This window comes from Chionomys nivalis, chromosome 8 (genome assembly GCF_950005125.1).
Source record: "Chionomys nivalis chromosome 8, mChiNiv1.1, whole genome shotgun sequence".
NCBI lineage: Eukaryota > Metazoa > Chordata > Mammalia > Rodentia > Cricetidae > Chionomys > Chionomys nivalis.
In genome coordinates this window covers 84,828,679-84,850,821 of record NC_080093.1, presented here as the reverse complement: position 1 = coordinate 84,850,821, position 22,143 = coordinate 84,828,679, and the positions used below count along the sequence as shown (strand labels likewise).

The 22,143-nt window shown below is 49.9% G+C and overlaps 1 protein-coding gene across 3 annotated transcripts in view; it reads left to right on the top strand.

The window, feature by feature from the left end:
• Nucleotides 1-22,143, top strand: part of Mical2 (microtubule associated monooxygenase, calponin and LIM domain containing 2) — a 196,709-nt gene that overhangs the window by 10,315 nt on the left and 164,251 nt on the right. The window lies entirely within an intron of this gene.

The window sequence follows — 22,143 nt, the reverse complement described above, 5'->3', positions numbered from 1 at the left end:
GATCTTTTTTCTGGGTCAGGGTTCCTCTTGCCCTCAAGCCTCCCATTTCTATTGCTCCATAAGTGACATTGCCCTTAAGCAATGGATGTTTAAAGAGTGCCTCAGTTGGGACACTGTCACAGGCAATGAAGAGATGGGCAAGGCTTGCCTTCTTGGTGAAGCCAGTACCCCACTGGACACAGAACTGGATGGTGAGGAAAGTCCCGATTCCATCGAGAACTTCACTTATTCCACTTACGGTCCTTTAAAATTTATTACTCTATGAGGCATTAGACAAATGTTTTTATATTATGCCTGAGTTTTGCTTGTTTAGATTTTTGAAAGTACAATTCTCATTCTGCAGTCCAGGCTGGCCCGGAACTCAAGCTCTCTGCAATATAAACTCCTCAAACTCATTTGCTGTATAGACTAGACCGCCCCGACCCTCCCACCTCAGCCTCCTGCATACCAAGGCACGCAGCAGCAACTTGGCTTATTCCGTATTCCCCTTGTGTGCATATGAAAAGAGAATAAAATTGGTTACAGTGTTTCTGAGCTTTCTTCATGCTCAGGTCCAGCTCTTCAGCATCTCTTTCCGACCTGCCTTAGTCAGCTATAACTGTCAACTTGACACAGACCAGAGTGACCTGAGGAAACTCTCAGCTGAGTCATTGTCTTTATCGGGTTGGTCTGTGGGCATGTCTGTAAAAGACTGTGGTGATTGTGATTCAACAATCATGCTGGTTAATTTTTAAATTACATTTTATTGATTTATCCGTGTATTCGTATGGATGGGGGCAAGAGTGCCTACAACAGAGCACACATGGAGGTCCGAGGACAACCTGCAAGCTTGGATCCTCTCTTTCTACCATGCGGGTCCCAGGGTTGAATTCAGGTGGGCAGGCATGGTAGCTAGTGCCTTTATTCTGTGAACCCTCACTGTTTCCTATTTTGGTTAAATTTGGACTTTGACTTGTTTCTCTTGAGGCAGGGTCCCAATATGTCGTTCAGGCTGTTTTGAACCAGCAGTCCTTGAACCAGTAGTCCCAAGCACTGGGATGCGGGCATGCATCGCCTTAAATGCTGACTTGTTGAATCCCAAGCAGCCTTGCTCTGAGGATGATTTCAGGTTTGCATGTAGTGACCCCAGACAGCACGCAGGTCACCACCACACAGGGTTCTCAGAGAACCTTATGGCACAATGCTAAGAGCACCCTTTAGGGGATCTCAGACCTTAGCCAACTTGCTTTGGGGACACAGATTCCAGCTGCCTTATGGATTCCATCCTGTTCCTTCTCTGACCCATGACAAGATTCCTACTGGTGACCAGCTGAGGTCTGACTGCTACAACTCTTCACCTGCTTTGACATCATATACCCTGAGTTCCCACAGGGTTCCGGGCCCACTTTCAGGTCTGGGACTGGACTGCCTCTCGGATACAAAAGCCACTAAGCTATTAAGCATCTCCTCTCCAGATGTGTGCAGTGCTCTAGGCTAGAGCTTATTGGCCTGGAGGACTTGAACTCATTAGAACTGTTTAGACATCTTTCAAAACAAAACAGGGCTAGGGACAGAGATCGGTGGTAGAGCATTTCTCTAGAGTGCTCAAAGCCCCAACTGTAATAAACTGACAACAGTAACCAACAATAAGAAAAACATAGAAGCTAAATCAAGTTCCCTCGCCCCAGGATAGGTTCTTGTGTCCGCCTCCCTCCCTCTTCTCTGGCAGGAGGCTGGAATCACGTTTCTGAGTTGCAGGCCCAGCCAGGTCTAGGAGCTCTCTTCTCCCCCAGCTGTTAGGAAGGTCTGTTGTCTTCAGATCCCGTGTACCAACTTCCCCTTTTGTGGCTCACAAACTTCACAGGAAATGGTTGTTTTTCCTCCCCATTTCCTGTGTCCTGGTCACTCGCTGGCTGTCTTTGCTGTGGGAAACTAAGGAATTAGGCTTGTCCTGTTACCATGGAAGCTGCCTTCCTCTTCTGGAAGGTGAAGGTCTCTGAGAGGCCAGGAAGCCCTAGGCAATAGCCCCTGGGGTCCACCCGGCCCTCAGGACCAGCAGCTCTCTCTGCTCAGCTGCATTCACGCTAGCTGTGAACTGGAGGCTTCCATCCTGAGGCACCCTTCACCTCAGTCCTGTCTCCTGTGGGCTCTATCTCACAGGCGGTCTACATGAAGACTGTTTCTTTCCCTGCCCTAATGTAAGTCCGTCTCAGTGGGGGAAGTCAGCTGTCGGCTACATAAAGGAGTGGACTTGGCTTTCTGCATGCAAATGCTTGAAGAGCATCGTCAGGAGGCCGCTCAAAACGGCTTACCTGTTCGATTGGCACACTAGCCAGGGCCCAAGAGAAGGGAAAATGTCTTGAGATGGGTGGGGAGCTTTCAGGATTTGGGATTTGAGAATTCAGTGAGTATATTCCCTACCCCCTCCCTACCACCAAAGTCTCAGGTAATCTGGGTATATAATTAGCTAATTGGAGTTGTTGAGGCCATGTGGAAAGAGTGTGGTTTCAAGTCTGAGTCAGGCCTCTGTTGATTCCTGCTCACCTGGGCCTCAGCTGCTCAAGGGTACAGCAGTTGCTGCAGCCTTCTGCGCTTGCAGAGGCAATGGGAAGACCATTCTGTCCTCCAGGGTCCAGCCCAGCCTCACACAGCACCTTCGAGACACGGCCTCCTCTACCCCACCTGACTCATCTTCCTGCACAGCAGAAGGAATTGGAAAGCAGGTTTGGGTGGCTCACACTTGTAACCCAGAACTCAGAGGGACTGAGGTAGGAGGAACCCTGGGAGTCCAAGGCTAGCTTGTGCTACAGAGTGAGTTCCGGGATAACCTGGGCTACAGTGTGATATCCTGCCTGCAAAAGAAAAGAAAAGTCACTGGAGCTTCCGCTGGCCTTGTAAGGTCAGCTTTCTGAGAGCGTCTGTCTGTTTGCTGAGATCTCGCGCTCAGCAAGCCGAGTCTCCAGTGTGGGTTTCAGCTATGAGTCACCTCCACCTCCACCCTGGTGATTCCTCTGCTAGGCTCCTGCCTCTGAGGGAACTGCACTCTGAACCCCTGGCCTGCCAGAACGAACCAGACACTTCACTTTTCCAGGCCTGTGGGGCTTTGCAAACCACTTGGTGGGCCCTACAGGAGCCTTTGAAGGCACAGGTCCACAGCTGCCTGTTCAGATAAGTGAGCAGCAGCCAGGTTAGGGAAGAGATGGAGGGTGTGGGAGAGGCCAGTTCAGGGAGAGGTTGTTGAGAAGGTGGCTTGTTTATACCCGGAAGTGAACTGAGAAATGTTTGTGGAGTCCCTACTGTGTGCCTGTTCCCTGTGCTTTGGGGACATTGGAATTCATCAGGCTTGGCAGCTCTTCCCAGAAAGTTTACAGTGCCAGGAAAGCAAGACACACGTGCGGGTAAACAAGTGTGTGTAAACAAGTGTGGCAGCAGGCTGCGGAGGATTTGAGAAACGTCACCAGGAAGTTCTTGGCTAGTCCAGGCGACGGGATGGAGGGAAAGCCCTGGTGTAAGGAATGTTCTTGCTGGGCTGCAGAAGCCTGGAAAGGTTCCGAGGAGGGGAGAAAGCGGTGGTGGTGTCTGATGTGGATCTTGAGGGGTAGGCGAAGTGCAGATGGCAAGTAGGGTGGGAGGAAGCATGGAGCATCTGTCTCTCCCTCTGCTCACGCTGGAGGGAAGGGAAAGAGCCGGTAGGAAGGTGGGAATAAGCACAGACTCTGGGTGAGTGACACCGGCCATGTAAGACGGGGCGGGTACCCATCGACCCCTAGGGTCAGTGCAGCAAGACACAGGGTTTGATGTCCATCTGTTCCGATCTAGGTAGCTGCAGCGTGCTGAGGAGCAGGAGGGCAGGAGGCATGCTGGCCACGTGTTTTCCATGGCTCCCCCAGGAGGCGTTCTCCCTCGACATTTTCATTTTGTTTTCTTAGTCAAGTTGCCTGCGCTCAGGCTGGTCTTGAGCTTTGCTAGGTAGCCAAGGATAACCCTGAGCTCTTGCTCGCTCTTCCTGCCTCTGCCTTCTGAGTGTTGGGCTTACAGGCACACCGCTGTACCCGACTTTATACAGCTCAGGATTAGCGTGCACGAAGCTCAGGATCAGCCCCAGGCATGCTAGGCAAGCATTCTACCAGCTGAGCTACAGGCGCAGCTCTCCCCAGACATTCTCAGGCCTGTTCAGTCATTCCATGGGTAGTTACAAGAGGTGGCTCTAGTCCTCCAAAACCGTGGTTCTCAACCTTCCTCATGTGGCAACCCTGTAATGCAGTTCATCGTGTCATTTTTGTTGCTACTGTAGTTTTGCTACTGTTATGGATCCAAAAATGCGACCCCATGAAAGTCACAGCCCACAGGTTGAGAACCGCTGCTCTAGAACAAGCCAGCTACTGCTGCTAAGGTCTGGGCTTATGAAACGGGGTGTGTGTGTGTGTGTGTGTGTGTGTGTGTGTGTGTGTGTGTGTAAACAACAAGTCAAACAGCACCCTGTTTCCCAGCTCCTGAAGCTGATCCAAGGAAGGGGGGCAATAAAAGGTCAGTGCTAAAGGATGAGGGGGCACTGGAGACGGCTGAAGCAGGGGAGCAGAAGGGTTGCCGGGTGAGGGAGGGTGGCTCTTGTAAAGCAGCCCCCTGAAGTTGGCAAGTGAAAGGCATGGATCCACGGGGAGGGTTCGAGCTGGGTCCCACGGGCAGATGCTCCTTAACCCCCTGGGGTCTTTGGCTCTAAGCCGTATGGAACTGTGAGTGTTCTCAAGCAAAAGAGTGCCAAGAAGCAACCCAGTGTGGTGTGCACACCTGTAATTCCAGCTCCTGGGAGGCTGAGGTAGAATGGTGTGTTCAAAACCAGCATGAGCTACGCCATGAGTTCTAGGTCAGTTACAGAGGGAGACACTGTCTCAGTGAAGTAAAAATAGCAATTATAACAATTGTTATTAAAGCACATGAGCCATGCAGAGGAGTTAGCCGTCTGCCTTTGCTTTCTCTCAAACCAAGAACACACTGGCAGCTTGGTCTCCGCTGATCACTGGCCACCCCCATTTCTCTTTTGTGGTCTGAGGTCAGGGCTAGAACCAGGCATTTAGGGCCCAGTGTGGAGCAGAGACAGTAGGGCCTGGAGATAACTTTGGGGAACCTGGCAGTTGAAGCGGGAGGGGGCAGGAAGGGGCCCAGGCTTCACCGAGAAGAAGGGACAGTATGGGTGTGAGGCCCAGGGCCTATCCAGGGCCAGGGAATACTGGGGACTGAAGCAGAGACAATGGCAATGCTTCCTCCCTGGGGGAGAAGCAGGCAATGATGCTACAATGTGACTAAACCAGCCCTTAACATGGACTTGTAAGATGTTATGGCAGGGACCCTCAATAGGAAAGGGCAGTTTGATGAAAGTGTCCTTAAGAAGTCCCTGCAGTGAAAAGAGCCTACCATGGTTGTGGGTGGGGGACGAGACTCCAAACCTCAAGCTTTGATAAAAGCAGCACTCCCTTCTTATTCCTGGCCACCTTGAATGCTGAGGCTTCCCTTCTTGGGCTAGAATCCTTGCCTGGCAGGTCAGCAGAGCAGCGCAGACCGGAAGCTCAAACACACCTGCTATGAAGTTGTGTTTCCATCCTGCCATGGGAAGAGAAGCCGCTGGGCTTTGTTGTACACTTGCCTCTGAACACCCTCCATAAGTTCCCCAAGGAGCTGGTGCTGGAGGGCCTCCAGGCTCTAGGTGACAGAGGTTCTGGTAGAATTGTTTGTTCCTGACGGAAGAGCTAAGATCCCTTCCACTCCCATCCCAGGTGGGTCTCCTATCCCTCAGCTTCCATGCTGGCCTACCCTGCTAGCATTCACAGCCTCCCCGCCCCCGCCCACCAGCAGTGCCCCGTTGGGGAATGTTATTTTAAGTTGTGTGGCTTTTGTTTATGCTGCATTTGTTTAACTCTGTGAAGCTGTGATTTTTTTTTTTTTTTTTTTTTTTTTTTTTTTTTTTTTTTTTTTTTTTTTGCCTGTCTAAAACACCTGACAGTCCTAATAAAGAGCTGAATGACCAATAGGGAGACAGGAGCAAGGATAGGCGGGGCTGGCAGGCAGACGGTATGAATAGAAGGAGAAATCTGGGCTTCAGAGAAGGAGCAATGAGAGGAAAAGGGGAGGAGGATGTCAGGGGCCACCCAGCCACCCAGCCACCCAGCCAGGCACGGAGTAAGAGCGAAAGTAAGATATACAGAAGTAGGAAAAGGAAAAAGCCCAGAGGCAAAAGGTAGTCTGGATAATTTAAGTTAAGAAAAGCTGGCTAGAAACAAGCCAAGCTTAGGCCGGGCAATTATAAGTAAGAGTAAGCCTCTGTGTGAGTGGTTATTTTATTTTAATTAAGAATTTTTAATACAATCTTTTTCTCATTTTATGTAGCTATCCCAGTTCCCACTCCCTCCCCTCCTCCCACCCTACCCTTCCCCCCTACCTCCCTATCCACTCCTCAGAAGGGGTAAGGCTTCCCATGGGGAGTCAACAAAGTCTGACATTTCACTTCGAGGCAAGACCAAGGCCCTGATTATAGTCTAGGTATAGTCTGTACAAAGAGAATGTGCTCCAAGATGCCAGTTCAAGCACTAGGGATAAATGCTGTTCCTACTGCCAGTGGCCCCACAGACTGCCCAAGCCTCACAACTGTCCCCACATTCAGTGGACCTAGTTTGGTCCTCTGCAGGTTCCCCGCTATCAGTCAGTGAGCTCTCGCTGGCTCAGGTGAGCTGTTTCTATGGGTATCCTCATCATGGTGGTGACCCCTTTACTCATATTATCGCTCCTCCCTCTCTTGGGCTGGTCTCAGGTAGCTCAGCCCAGAGCTTTGCTGTAGATTTCTGTATCTGCTTCCATCAGTTGCTGGATGAAGATTCTTTGATGACAATTAATGTAGTCATCAGTCTGATTATAGGGGAAGACCAGTTTAGGCATCCCCTCTACTGTTGCTTAGAGCCCTAGCTGGGGTCATCCTTGTGGATTCCTGGGAATTTCCCTACTGCCATGTTTCTCGTTAGCCCTTTGATGGCTCCCTCAGTCAAGATATCTCTTTCCTTGTGCTCTCTTCTCTCTCCTTCCCCCTTCTTGAGCGTCCCATTCCCTCATGTTCTCCTCCTCTCTCCCTTTCTCCCATCCCTCTCCCTTTCCACCCTCCTATCTTCACACCATTCTCCCAATTTTTTTTTTTCAGGAGATTTTGTCTGTTTCCCCTTCCCAGGGGGATTCATGTATGTCTCTCTTGGGGTTCTTGTTATGTGAGTGGTTTCTTTGGGATCTGGGTAGTGCAAATAGCAAAAAAGTAAAATACCAACACAACACTGTTGCTGTTTCGGCGTTTTGCTGTGGCCCTGCAACACTTCCCTTCCCCATCCTCCTCCTCCCAGGCTCGACTCCAGCCTGCCTACCTCAGAGAGGCTCTTTACACTTCCTTCCACCCATTCTCCATCTGCCTCCGTGGGGGGAGCCGGCAGCCCCCGTCTCGGAACTAAGCAGCTTCCAGAGTAAGGCTCTCTTTCCCATGGGCATGTTTTGAGCACCCATCATATCCCAGGCTGCCAAGCAGAGACTGAGACTCTAGTGGAGTGTACCCTGCCAGGGCACACGTTCTATCTCTGCTCCTCCTAAGGTATGGGACTTTGCGTAGATGCTTGAGTTTCCTCGGTCTCCATGTCCTCGTGCGAAGGGAGCGTGCGGTGCCTGCGCACACATTGAAAGCGTTGGCTAAAATGCTCTGAGCACAGCACTCTGTGCCCAGCTCCAGCCTCTCTGGGAAGGAAGGCCATATGGCAGCTTTGATCCTCGCATCTTAGTTGTTATGGTTTGCTTATGATATGTCTCCTGCAGAACTCTGGTGCCCAGAGGGTGGTGCTGTCCTGAGAGGCTGCACAGCCTTGGCACAGGAAGTCTAGTTGGCCGACCTCGTAGACAGTAGAAAGTGGGACTGGGGGTTTCAAAGCCAAATCTACTTCTGGCCAGAGATCCCTGTTTCTTGATCTGTCAAGCCGTGTATTAACCTCCCGCTGCCACGAATGGAGTCCCAGCTGCCGTGCCTTCCCTGCCGCAATGGACTGTTTCCTTTAAACTGTGAGCCAGAATAAATCCTTTCCTGCTGTCACTTCTGTCAGGAATCTGGTCTCAGTGGGGAGGAAGCAGCCAAGAGGTAGCTCCCACTCCAGCAAAAGGCAGACTTCACTCAGAGCTGATGTGACTTGGGGCCCCTTTTCTCCATGGACACCCTTCTTCCTGCTCCCTCTGCTTCCTGAGCCCCAACTCCCACTTCCCACTTCCTCCTCCAACACCAGGCTACACTCCGTAACCAGTTCTCACCAGCCAACAGGAGTGAACCAGATCAGGCCATGAGGAAAGATGAGCCCATTTCTTTGATCGTTTGAGTGGCAGAGAGGAAAAAAAGAGGGGGTGGACAATGGGAATACTTACCTGGGGGATCCCTGTGGTGGGGGCTGCTACTGCTCCCTCTGGCTGCCAGGCAGGCTGTGGGCTGTGCATGTCCCCCGGGGGTTGGCGGGTAATGACCCCCAGGCTTGGCTTATTGCCCTTACCTCTATACACAGGTGCAGTGTAGACCCTGCCCAGTGTTTTCCTCCTAGCATTGCTGTGGTCAGAAGGATTTTCACATCATTCCAAACTGTGGTTTCTAATTTCATTCTCCAGTGAATGTTGGAAGCTCCAACTTCTGCCTGCGGCCATGGCCCCTTCTGTGCCAGGAGATGTTTGTGTCTGGACATGCCTTTCCCACTGGCTGTCTGGGATACCCGTGTGCACTGGGGGTGCTAGACTTTCCGAGAACTGGGAGGCAGGCGACTGGACATACTTACGCATGAGCTAATGCTGCAGGAGAGGTGGGGCTCTTCATTTTGGTTCTTCATTTTGGCTCTTCATTTTGGCTGTCAGGCTACAGATTTCATTATTTTTTGGCAACTTTATAAACCTTTAAAATCTAAACCATGTTGGTAGTGACGCACGCCTTTAATCCTAGCACTTGGGAGGCAGAATCAGGTGGATCTCTGAGTTGGAGGTCAGCCTGGTCTCCAGAGCAAGATCTAGGACAGCCAAGGCTACATAGAGAAACCTTGTCTAAAACCAAACAAACAAAACAATAAACCCCCTTTAAAAACTAACGTACCAGTAGAACTTCCTTTGCCGGGAGAAGTTAGAGATTCGGCTTGAAGGCTTGGGTCAATCTATTTAAAAATAGAAAAATAAATTATCTTTGGGGCTGAGATCAAGCAAAGATAACTTTGTTGAGCTCAGTACCACGTGTCAGGCACTGCGGTCTCTACCCGTTAAGACAGACTCTCCTGGGACAGACAGCTGAGACAAAAACAAACCTCAACTCCCCATAGGGCTCTGATAGGTATACCTGGTTAAAACACACAGCTCATGTGGTCTCCCGAGACTCACACAGAACCCTTTGAGGTTAAAAATCTTTCCATGTATGTGCAGGTATATGTGCCTATGCACGTGTGCGCGCATGTGTTCATGAGTGTTCCTGTATGCCTGTGTGTGGTGGCCAGAAATCTTAGGGGTCATTCCCCAGGGGCCATTCACCTTGTGTTTGGAGTTATGGTCTCTCATGGGCCAAGTAAGACGGCTGACTACCCAGTGAGCCCCACGGATCTGCCTGTCTCTGCTTCCTCGGTGCTGGGATTACAAATTCGTGCCACTATGTCCTGTTTTGTATGTGGGTGCTGGTGGTCACACTCAGGTCCTCCTGCTTTGGTGGCAAACACCAAAGCAACTGAACTGTTTACCAGCTCCTAGGATTAAAAACTCTTTGGTGGAAAGACGTGCGCCTTGAAACACACTTGGGGTAGCTGAAGCTACCTCTCATGTCTTTTTCTGTCCACTTCTGGTGTCAGCTGGTCAGAGAAGAGAGAACACCACTAGTGTCCCTTGGCCATTCTGAGTTCATGGATTAGTGGCAGCGGAAATGAGGAGTCGTGTGAGGAGCAGAGCCCAGGCTAGGGAATTAGAATAAAGACAAGATCTGGGGGAGCAGAGGCGTGAACCATGTGGTGGGTGATTTTGGTTACAGATCTCTGTGAGCCTCAGTCTCTTCTCCTGGAAAGAGGACTAAATGATCTCCTGGCTCTCAGGAGGCTGGGGTAAGGTTCTAAAAATGGCTCAAGTACTCCAATGGGGGCAATTTCCCTTGCCTTCCTCCCTTCTTTTCTCCTTTTCTTCCTCCTCCAAAGAGCTATATTCAATAGCTATCTTAATTTTGAGGGGTGGGTACCTCTTTGAAGTCAATGAAAATCAACTCTAGCTTCCTTCTATCTTTCCTTCTGCTTTCCAAATACTTAGGGCAATGTCTGAGGCTAGGTTGTTGCCAAGGACTGTGGGACCAGGCTTGCAGTAGCCTCCTCTCCCTGCTGCTTACAGATACCTTGCTGCACCTGTTTGCTCTGTCCTGGCTGTCGGGGTCTCGAGGAGGATGGACAGCTAGCTCTTCTTCCTGGGCAGATTCGGTGGTGACAAGGCAGCCATCTGTTCAGGTCTGTTGTTTGTCAGGATTCTACATTTAAGGAACAGGAGCCAAACCCAAATGAGCTTACGTCAGAAGGGAGTCTATCGGAAGATGCCAGTGGAGGCTTGGAAGCATCCAGCCCCAGAAGGAGAATAACTGACTGACAGTCTCCCTCAGCCGTAGTCCCCTTTCTAGTATTCCTCAGTGGTAGGCGGCCCTCAACTTACCCCACCCAGCCTAAGGGGTGGCTTGACCTAGGGGAACCAGACGTTCCAGGGACTTCAGAGCAAACTGTATGCATGCTCAGCCTTGAGCCCTGTGCCTCCATCTTGGGCTAAGGGATGGAACATGGGTTGGGATCTGTTATGAGAAAACAGGAGATCACTAAGTCTTACCTCATGCTTACTTAGTGATGGCTAATAATCCAAGGTTCTTGCTTACATAACTCTACTACTCTATAAAGTTGACCCCTCTCATGTGCCATGATTCTGAAACAGGAAGGTTAAACAGTTTTCCCAGGGATGCTTCCTCCTTCTGGAAGGATTAGGTCAGGCAGAGGGCTCCAGCCATGTCCCTGCCCCTCACTCCAATGCAGATAGTAACAGCCTTGCCACTCCCAGGCACATACTGAGAGCTAGCGCTGGCTGAGTCCTTTACCTGTTACCTCACCTCACGTTCCAGCGATCCTCATTAGGTGCTGACTAAAAATTGATCCACTTTAAATTAAAAAAAAATTTTCTTTTGAGACAGGGACTCATGGATCTCAGGCTGACCTCAAAACTCACGTGTAGTCAAAGATGATCTTGAAGTTTTGAGTCTCCTGCTGCTACCTCCTAAGGGCTAGGATTACAGGCATGCACCACCATGTCTGGTTTTATGTGGGGCTGGGGATGGAAGCCAGAATGCAGTGTGTGTCAGGGAAGCGTGACAACTGAGATCCATCCTCAGCTTCTAGCATCAGCTTGTGACTCTTCCAAGGCCACTAACAATGTGAAAGGAACCAGACTGGAACCCCTGAGATGTTGACTGGGAAACCTTAAGATGAAGACATTTCTCTTGCTCAATCAGAGGCTCCTGGGTGCCTGAAGTAAATCCCAGACTTGGCACAAAGTCTGAGCCTTTGTCCTCTGTCCAGCAGGCTGGGGTGTGGAGCCCTCTCTCATTGCTTGCTGCTTTGAAGTCTGAACCTGCCTTGATGTGTCTAACTGAACTCATCCCAAGTGGCTCCTGGACCAGCCCATGTGATAAAGGATAACCGGGTTCTACATACATTCATTCCCCACCCCATTTTTCTTCATGGTACTGGGGATTGGACCGAGACCTTGCACATACCAAGCAAGCAGCTCTCCTCCTGAGCCACACCCCCAGCCTTTATTCAACAAGTATTTCTTAAGTTCCTGGAACATTCCAGGCCCAGTCTAAGTGCATGGAGTACTCGAGGAGGACTCGGACTTCACGCAGCTAGATGAGGAGCACATCAGAGAGGAAGACCCCCCTGAGTTCATCTCCCTTGGGCTTCTCAAGTTCCTGGGATCCACAGGGATACATGCACCCCCAAATCAAGTCCACGGGAGACCAGAAGCCTCCTGCTTCTTAGCTTTTCCTGGCGTGATGTCAAGTTCCCAGGAGATGACGTTTCTTCATCCGACTGATCACAAAGGGAGGTTTTGTGTGTCAAGGAACAAGTGTGGGCCTGGACTTATTATGCTGCTCCACCATGGATCCTTGGACTGCTGGGGTTAGTTAGTGTTAGCTGGGACTTGGGTTCAAGCACATGACATAACTCTAGCTCTTTCCAGGGCAGGTGGGAGGATTTGCCAACGCAGAACATAGTAACTAGTCAGAGCAAGGCCTGTTCTATGGGTGATTCCATGCCCACTCTATATTACCAGTCACCTGTGTTTCTAAAGCCAGGGTTGGTGGGCAGCCAAAAGGGTAGAGTGATGAGGGAGTCTCCAGTTATGTCAAGCCCTTTATTGTGAAGATGAAGACGTGGCAATGGACCTTAGGACCTTCTGGTCAGGTGTGATATGTAGGGTATGCCTGACTGTTGGTCAGAATGTAGGCATTGGTTGGTCTTTTGAGTGGCTGAATCACAGCGTTCCCAGGCCTCTGGGAAACCGCCTGATGTCTCCCTGACCCAGCCATGTTCAACTCATTACCACTGTGAAAGCAACCCAAGCAGACCTCCCAAAGAGCCCCTCATCTTCTTGCTGTTCTTCATAGATCTCATGAGCTCTAGGGAACAGGATGTGATACAAAGCTTTAAAACTCTGGTTAGCCTGACAGTAGACTTCCAAATTCAGGATGTCTAGCTCTCTTACCCACTGCTCCCGGAAGTTTCCCTTGAGAAGCAGGCCAGATGCATTGAGGCCCATGACTGACTGCTGTCATGAGGCATCAGTACCAAGCCTACAGCTCAGGGTGATAGAATGTAGCCAAGGCAGGCTAGCCTGTTCATCAGTTGGCACAGGCCCTGAGGACTGTGGGCGTGGTAATGGGCATGAGGCTGAGCAGGGTGTTAGCTCCCGAACAGGTGACTGCTCTCGGAGCATGCCAACCTCACAGACTGTGCCACTAGAGCTGCACCAGGCCTTCATGTTCAGGGCACCGTAGCTTGGACAAAGGGACCCTGAGAGTTGGGCTTAAGCCCTGCCGTGTTGTAGGGTCAAGGCAAGTGCCACCCAGACTTTCGACTTAAGCTCTTCATCTATGCATAGCTTCTGGGATAAAAGCATGTCTGATCCTGGCAGTGCCAACTCCACCGGTACTCAATACATAGTGAGTTTCCTCTCATGAGTTATGTGAGCAACTGGGCAGGGGATCCTTCCTCCTGGCATTCTAAACATGTCTTTTTATGTGCTAAAGAGAACACCCATGGATGGCGTGCGTGCGTGCATGTGTGTGAGGGTGTGTGTGCGCGCAACGTGCATGCGTGTGCATGTGCATGTAAAAGCAGGACCTCTGCTTCTCCAAAGCATGGGGATCGCCTCTGCATATCTCAGATTTCACATCTGTTTCGATTTTCATCCTCTCCAAGTCCCTGAGACATTTGCATTTTCTTTGAACGTGAAAATAAATCACTAGACATATTTTATATCTCTAAACTCTTTCTTCCAAGCAGGTGTGAAAGCGTTTCCTGCAGCAACAGTTAGGATGTAACCAGATCCTGTGGGGGGTGGGGTCACTGGAAGCCAACGTAACAACTTGATTAGGAAAGCCCTGCTCAGCTGTCTCACTTCTGTAGCTTTCTAGTTGATTTATCCTTGGGGACCTATCCACCTTAGGCAACAGGACAGATTATACACCCGTAACTTGTTAAGTTTTATACCAGTTGGACTTGCTTTCATTCTGTCTTGAGTTTAGACGTTTTGGCACTTTCTCAGTAGACTAAAGCAACCTTAATGTAAAGATAGTGTGAAGGCCAGGGTGGCCCTCATGGAGACATAGCTGATTGTCTTGTGGGCCTTCACGCCCCCCCCCCCCCCCCCGCCACTGAACTACCGCATTTTCTGCCTCTCCTCCACTCTGGCTCCATTCCCACCATCCTGAAGCAGCTCACCGTGTCCAGCACATGCCGTTCCTCTAAGAAGCTTTCTTTGCTCAGGAGAGGCTGGTGAAACGCCTGTCTTCCCATCGTACTTTGTGGGTTCCTCAGACCCACCAGTATGGTGTCTGTATTTGGCTCTCCCCTACAGGCCAAGGGAACCTCTGGGGCAAGGAGCCACCATTTGGCCTCCCTGTCTGAGCTGGACATAACCAGCACAGTGAAGGTGTGTAGAAGGCATTTGTTTGAGGATATGGGCCCCGAATCCACTTAAGACCTATGAGCCCTGAAACTCAGTCGCATTGCACTCCACAGGCAGGACAGTTGTATTATAGTCCCCTGTTTGTGGCCCTGTCTGATACAACAAATCACAGGCTTGCCCCAGGTCACACACTCCTAAGGACCAGGCCTCCTATGGCCTTAGTCCTGGGTTTGTCTGGCTTCTGTAATAGCAATCTTTATCATGAGCGAGATTATTTAGAACAAACCCCTCATTATCAAACAGGGAAACTGAGGTCCAGCCTGAAAAGACTTTTTGCAGGTTGTAAAACTGGTGTAGAGAAGAGTGATGGACCACAGGCAATGGACAAGCACTGTGGCCTCCTTTCCATTCCCTGCTTCCTCTTCCTTTACTTCTCTTTTGAGAACATGTTGAGACCCGGAGTCTGCCTTTTTTGGAACATACAGAGGGCCCTGAGCTGGAGGACACAGGGCGGGGCAGGGGGGTGACCTGGTCTCTCCCACAGGAATGCTCAGGACTTACAAGAAAGCTCAGTTTTGTTGATGGGGGGAGGGTAAAAGTTGGGGGAGAACAACAGGATTCAGTCTAGGCCTAGGGTGACAGCTGGTGGCACACTGGCTGATGCATTTAGAGGCTGGTTTGGCGCGCACTGAGGACCCACACAGGGACAAGATGGGAGGTTGACTGGACTCAAGGAAAAACTGCTGTAGAGTTCTGATTCCTAGGATTGTATGCAGGCCCAGGCAGAGAGGTCTGGATTGGCCAGTACGTGCCAGCCTGAGATGCCACCCCTATTTTCTCTGAAGACATATAGCGCCTAGAGTGTGTCCGTGGAGAGTCAGCAGCAAACAGTGAAGTCCAGCATTGTCTGAAGCCAGCGTGGGGTGAGCGTGTGTGCCTTTCTGGCTAGCTCCCTCCTCTCTTGAGCCCATGAATTGTCTTGTTTTGTTTCTGAGTGACCATGTGTTCTCCTCCCACATTGCATTGTGGGCCTTTCCTGGCTCATTCATTGAGTCCCGGCTTGACACAGGGCCAGGCAAGCTCTGATGTGAACTCCACCCGCCAGCTCCGTCTCTGATGCCAAGTAGAAACATACAATTTGCCCAAATTACAGAGAATGTGATGTCAGCCAAATAGGTACCTTGGATGGTTTTCCAAAACATGCCCAGATTACACATTTCTCCAGGGCAGAGAAAGTGTGCGGTGTTACATGATGACAGCTTAAACTCCGAGTTCACGCTGCACTTTGCCGTTTACAAAGACCATCCATCTTCCCCATCAGGCAGGTGAATTCACCCGCATTGTCCAGATGAGAAGAAACTTGCTTTAGGCAGGCTGCAGCCTGCCCAGATAGCGTCATCGGAGGGCTGAGCTGGGGCGCTGCGCTGCTCACAACTCCCCGAACTCTCTTCCCTGTTGAACTCCAGCTGTATCTAAATCCCGGAGGGTCTGGCAGGGCCATCTAGGCATAAATGGGTCTTCTTGGGCAGCGGTCAACAGTCACTGCCCCATGAAGTGTGGATTTCTTGCTGCGGTGGAGTGATTAGTGAGCTTCCTTCTCGCCCGGTCTCACCCCCAGGAACTAGGTCATGCTTCTGAATAATTAACTCCTTGACTTCCCTGACGCGTCCTCCTTCTGTTAGCAGATCTGTAAAGGCAAACCCTTTTATTTGCTGTCCTACACCTTGAGATGACCTTGAAATTGCCCACCTGTGATGTTCTTGATGTAAATGGGACAGATCTCCGGTGGGGTAATTGACTTTCATGTCACCCTCCCCCCACCAAACTTTCTCTGGACATCAAGACCAGGAAAAGAGAGATAGTGTGTGTATCTTATCTATTTGGGGCTGTGGAGGGACAGAGAGGCCCAACTCTCTCTTCTCGCTGACCTCTGATCTCCCCATGATTTTGCCGCAAAGCGCTGGAGAATGAACAAAGAAAACTAGGTTGAAGGACTGGCGAGATGGCTCAGTAGGTAAGGTGCTTGCCACCAAGCCTGATGACGTGAGTTCAATACCCAGGAGCCACACGGTAGAAAAAGAGAGCAGACTAACACGGATTTCGCTTTGACCTCCGCAAGTGTGCTGTGGTGTATGTACATGTTCATACACGCAGAGAGATAAGTATATGTATACACACACACACACACACGTGTGTGCAACAGTGTCTCACCACATAGCCCTGACTGACCTGGAACTTGCTAAATAGGCAGAACCACCTGCCCCTGCCTCCTAAGTGTTGGGATTAAATGTGTGCGTCAAGAGCCTGACATATAATTTTTTTCAATAGAAAGGAGAAGCCCACGGAGTCAGGAAGGACCCATGAGATGAGGATGCAGTTATCATGACATCTCCCTGGCCACGCATGCCGAGAGTGGCCCCAGGGTTGTATTTCCCAGCATCTGCAGCAGGTCTACTGACCTCATTAGACTCTTGAGGTCGACAGAGTTGAATGGAAAAAGCAGTGAGCTGAGCCCCAGAGATCCCGGTGTGATCCACTGGTCACGGCTTAGATCAGGTGCTTCTTCTGCCTTCTTCGTAAGGAAATGAGGGAGATGTGGGGGGTGGGGAGTATCTTGAAGGAGCCTCCCAGGCTTCAGGGGTCCTCAGTGCTCACTCTTACACTGCCTTCTCACCCTGTCACCACCTCCTCTGAGGAGAGCTTGCTTCTGTAAGCTCTTCCCCCCTGGCCTGTGTCTCTGCTACATCTCCCAGCCCCACCCAAGGATATGCCGGAGCTCAGATAAGAGCAGCCTGTTGTTGCCCTAGCCTCCTGCCAGGCTGCAGGGGGGACTTTCTCTCGGAAGAGGTGCTGGAACTTTAAGGAGAGAGACTGGTTGGTAGACAGGCATGGGACTGAGAGGAGATGAAGAATATCCAAGGTTTCAGTGTCCCAGGTTCCCAGACTTTTTTGCTCAGAGGGTAATAAATATATTCTTAATAATAATTTTTAATAATTAACAAATTATTAATAATTATTGTCATTGACCAAAAGATAATAACTATTTTCTATTTTTAATTATAAAAGCTTCACCTTAGCTTAGGCTTGTTTCCAACTAGCTTTTTTATTTTATTTTATTTTTATTGAGCTATGTTTTTCTTTCTCTTTTCTGTTCCCTTCATCCCCCCTCCCCTTATACCCTCTCCCATGGTCACCATGCTCCCAATTTACCCAGGAGATCTTGTCTTTCTTTTTACTTCCCGTGTAGATTAGATCCATGTATGTCCATGTATGTCCCATTGGACCTGGTGGCTCAGGCCTATGATCTCAGCCGCTCAGGAGCCTGAGGTAGAGGGATTACAAATCAAGGCCAATGAGGCTACAATTAATTTAAAGCCAGTCTGGGCAACTTAGTAAGACCGTGTCTGAGTAAAAAGTGAGACGAGGGCTGAGATATAGCTCAGGGATGCTTTCCCAGCATGGGCAAGGGCCCTAGATTCAAACCCCATGACGACCACCACTAAATAAAGAAAGAAATGTGTGTTCTAAAAGTGGCAGACACTGTGGCCAGGGTTTAGGGCAACAGACATTTGGTAAAAAGAGGACAGAGCTTAGCCAGACAGCTAACACAGGATGGGAAGGACCCTGAAAGGGACCTGTCGCTAAGATTTGCAGTTGTATAGAATGCTCAAGCTAGAAGAACTTCGTCTTCTCTTACAGATGATCCAACCCAGTCTTCTCTTACAGATGGTCTAACCCAGTCTTCTCTTACAGATGGTCTAACCCAGTCTTCTCTTACAGATGGTCCAACCCAATCTTCTCTTACAGATGGTCTAACCCAGTCTTCCCGTTTGTGAATAGGGAACCCAAGGCCCAGAGATGAGACTGAAACAATGCCAGGAAGCAAGCGGGTGGCAGGAGTGAGCGTGGAGACATCTTCATGCCTCCCCAGCCGGCTTTTCCCCCAAAGCCCGACTCCTTTCTCGCACGAGCTCAAGCTCCATGCCTTCCACTTGCCTCTTTGACCCTGAGCTTGGCTGTCTAAGGTGTTAGCCAGGCCCCACCTTGTTGTTTATTGAGAACTAATAAAACTCAGGCACAGTAGTGTGGGGAGCCGGAGCTGTTTCCGGTCTGTTTGGCTAGCACTTTGTACCTAGAGACTCTGAGTCAGCAGGATTCTGTTTTATGGTGTGTCTTGGGGTAGAGGGTCAATTTTAAAGACAGGTGAAGGGAATAAAGCCCAGCTTCAGCTCTGGCGGTCTCCTGTGGGTTTGTCATTTGGATAATAGCTGCATGGCTCGATTGTGAGGCAGCCTTGTTCTGGGGCTGTACTGAGTGCAGCTGTGCTTGCCTCCCAGAGAGACTCTTGCGGTGAGAAGCCAATGGCTGCGCCATTGTTGTGGTGGTCTTTGTGAACCCGGCAGGGGGGTCTCACTCTTCTGAGGACTCCTCTTGACTCTGCACTTCTGCGTGAGCCAGGGTAGAGGGCAGGAAAAGAAGGGTCTGTGTTGCACTCCTTCTGTTGGATGAGCCTAGATTTGCTCACACCTTCTTGTTTGTCCTCCCTCCTCAGGACTGAACGATTCAGGAGACTGTGGAGCAGAGAGGGTTGTCCAAGGAAAGGGTCTGGTGGGAAGGAGTGCTTTCTGTGTTTGTGACTGGAGAGGGTTGTAAGGGTGTTTTCCCCTTAGCTGAGAACACAAGGAATGGAGCATCCACAGAACCGCCAGGGTTTGAACTAGACTGTCAAAGTATTTCCAAACACTTACCACCATAGAAGACCCTAGAGAGCAGTGTTAGCCCTCCGGGTGTGACATCTCCGTACGTATGGAGTCCCATGTGTCTGGAATACGGAATGAGACCTCAGGCGGTCTGTGTCCCTTTTCTACTTTCTGGGTCTCTTGCAGCAGTGAAAGTGGCTGTTGGTAGGCGAGGACAGTGAGGAGAGACATCCCACACTGACTGTTCATATTTAAAGTGTCTTGGATTTCTCGTGTCAAATAAACTGAGATTAAACATCCTTGTAAGTTCATGACAGACTGTCCCTCCCAGGACTGCTACATACTAGGCAGGGCCACACCATAATTCTGCAGGAGCTGGGCCATGGATAAGAAAACTAATATATATATATTACAAAAAGGCCAATTAAAATTATATGATAATTTGCAAGGCAACATTACCCAGGACGCAGATTGTTCGTCACGCTAGAAATTAAAGAAAAATCCAGATCCTTCGAGTGGAGAAGGGGAATGAGGACAAAGAGTCCCCCAAGAATTCGTCCCTCTGGCATGGACGTGCCCCCCAGTACCTTACTGAGGTCTGCCTCCTGGAAACCAGCTTTAGAGATTGGCATTTAAGCCCTTGGAGAGCAATCTGGAGTCTATGGGTTTGGTGGCTTCCTATCAAGAAATGCATTGTTGCCTGTGGATTTTTGATTTTTGGTTTTTTACTTTCTTTGCAGTACTGGGGTATGGACTTCAGAACCCAGGGCCTTGAGCATGCTGTGAAAAATCATCTGAGCTGTCTCACTACATAGCTCAAACTGGCCTTGGACTTGCCTTCCTCCTGCTTCAGCCTGGGAACTAGGGGCATGTGCCACTATGCCTGGCTCGAGAGCCCTGACTTGTGTGTCTTGATGAAGAAAGAGCATTTTGGTGCCTGTGTCTTTCAGAGCATGAACCACATACCAAGGAGAGAGGTCAGCACCTTCTCTGAGCAAACACAAATGCATTATGTCTCCCTTCTACCATGGAAAATTGGTCTTTGGTTCCACTCTGTGGTCCTTTTCCTGGGGCTGTGGATACTGAGTCACTGAGAGCTACTTCAGTCCAGCAAATGTCAAGATATTTGCTGAATTTGTTTCATTTATAATAACATCTCCAAGCTCAGGAGATGTGGCCTCTGAGTGTCTCCAAGAGAGTTAGTCAGCATCCCGAGTCTGTTGCCCCTCCCTCAGTCTGTGTTGCTCTTAGCAACCAGCCTTGTAGCTACTTGACTTTCAAACCCCAGTACTTGATGAATAAACTTGTCCAGGTAGCAACCTCTTCCAGACTCAGGTCACAGCGAGCGGATTGCAGGCGGGCATTTCACCCCATCTGATGAGAAAGCCTTTATACTTTAGTTTATACAGCCTAATTGACTTTGGGGGAAATAGTTCTCAGTGGCTTCCATTTCCTGCCCAGGAAGGGAGTGGGCCACTGCTGCCTTTGTCTGTGTGTCTCTGTCTCTGTCTCTTCTGTTGTAATGCCAGCCAACAATAACACAGCCCGTTTCCCACAGGCAGGGAGCTCGGTGGCCCTCGTGAAGGGAAAGAGGACTTTCTGGGAGATGAGCTACCTCACCTGTCTGCGTGTGATCGGCTTGTTCTCTTGGGGTTGTGTCTGGGAACTGCTAGCACACTAGCTGGCACATCCTCGTCAGTGTTTGTAGGATGGATTGATGGATGAGTATATGAGTGAATGTAAAATTAATTGGATGGGCAGAGAGGTGGATGAATGAATGAGTGTATGGGTGAATGGATGGGTGAATGGTTAGATCTATGACTATGAATGAAGGAGTGTATGGGTGAATGGATGGGTGAATTGTTAGATCGATGACTATGAATGAATGAGTGTGTGGATGGATGAGCAACAAGCAAAGCTCTCTTCTTCCCAGTAGAAGCATAAGGGAAGTGAGTAGGTCCAGACTGAGTTGCCTACCTGCTATCTAGGGTTCAGCATATACTTCAAAAGAAATCCATTTGGTCCTTGGAGCAAAGGGAATTGTATGGTAAAGCTGTTTCCTAGGAAGTACCAGAGAAGGGCAGCCAACCTTCGAGCCTCAACTCCTCAAGACCTCAAGTCCTGTTTTCGGATTTAAAACAAACACCAATAGCAATTACATGGCTCTGGGAGAGCCGGCGATGACAGAGTAGGGTAGAGTTCGTTCAGGCAGCTCCTTTTGCTTGTCCAACCCATGGGACTAGATGCCCGACTGCTGGATGCATGTCATAGAAACCTCCCCATGGGGGTGCTTGCTCTGCCCATTGGCTTCTCTGAGGCATAGAGGAGCTCACACTGATATCTTCGATCCTGCCATTCCAATATACTGACATGCTAGTAGGCTTTAAGCCACTCAGGAGTCCCTTCTGACTCAGAAAGGGACTACCCGTCTGTGCAGATGGCTTCATCTGCTCATAAAGGCTGTATGATGTGTATGAGCTTTATATAAAGATGAGACGGAGGGTGTGGCCAGATGCATGGCTACCTGGGTGGACATTTAATGGAAGGAACAGACAGACACTGCCCCTTCTCCTGGCCTCAGCATGTTCGCAGAGGCCAGCTGACTGCTAAGATCCAGGAAGGTGCTATTTACATCCATGATGGCATCGGCAGCAAAGGCATGGACTCACACATCAGGGAATTATACTGAAGGTGAAAGTCCGTGACCCAAATTTAAAACTTTAGAGGTAGAAAAAGTACCATCCTTCCTGAGATACATTTTTACTGGGGAACATTTATTCATCCAATGAACGTATCAGCTACTCACGGGAGCAGGAGTGAGGATGTCCCTACTGAGATTTCAAAGACAGCTCATCAGGGGGTGAATTAGGCAGAAAAAGAGCATAGCACGTGGAGCTCAGTCACTTGAGTTCTAAACTTCAGTTGAGTGCCAGTGGGACACTCAAAAGCAAAGTGGAAGTGGTCACTCTGGAAAGAGACAAGACATGAAGGGCATCTCCCTTTTCCTTAGGATGTCCCCATGCTGGTTTTCCAGGCAGGAGCACACAGAAGGTTCAATGAATTCAAGGCCGAAGGAAGTGCCAGCAGCTTGGCTTCTGTCCTGTGTGATACTCCCCTGCCCCACTGAGTCTTCGGAAGAGAGAGTAGGGTGTGTGCCTTGGTCACCTGGTACCGCCAGCCTACCATGGTGCCGGCACCATGTAGGTTCTCAGTGAAGGAGATGGGTGGAACTCAG